Genomic DNA, 521 nt, shown 5'->3' with positions numbered 1-521 from the left:
TACTATTAATCCATAAAAACAAACTAATATAATTGTGTGTTATGTACAGTTTGTCAACCAGTTTTGGATAATCAGCAGTTCCGATTAATTTGTATTTAATTTTCCATAATGTCCCAATAAAAACAAAATGATAAGTGTCTAAGGTATACATTAGGTAAAGGATAAATTAACAAAGTTTTAGCAAGAAAGCTTTTGTATTATGCTTACAGGTGGGATAAATACAGCAAAAGTTAACTGGAACTGATTGAATGGGCTGTTTTGAAATGTGCATAGATATAGAAGGCTTTATTATTTTCAAATAAACTTTTTGCTGAAAATTGAAAACAAATGCCATGACAAAGTTGTTGAAATACTAATTCTGTAACTTGAATGAGTTTTGATAATGTTCCGAAGGGTGAACTAAATACTCTATTTTTGTAAAAAACTGCATATGCCATCTGGCCTAACCTGTTCTCATACAAAATAATTAGCTCGGCTGTTTCGGAGAAAACCTGAGGTATTGCCATAGCCAGCTCGTGTCG

Source organism: Dreissena polymorpha, chromosome 6 (genome assembly GCF_020536995.1).
Source record: "Dreissena polymorpha isolate Duluth1 chromosome 6, UMN_Dpol_1.0, whole genome shotgun sequence".
Lineage (NCBI taxonomy): Eukaryota > Metazoa > Mollusca > Bivalvia > Myida > Dreissenidae > Dreissena > Dreissena polymorpha.
The sequence above is the reverse complement of the archived record's forward strand: the minus strand, read 5'-3'. Positions refer to the sequence as shown.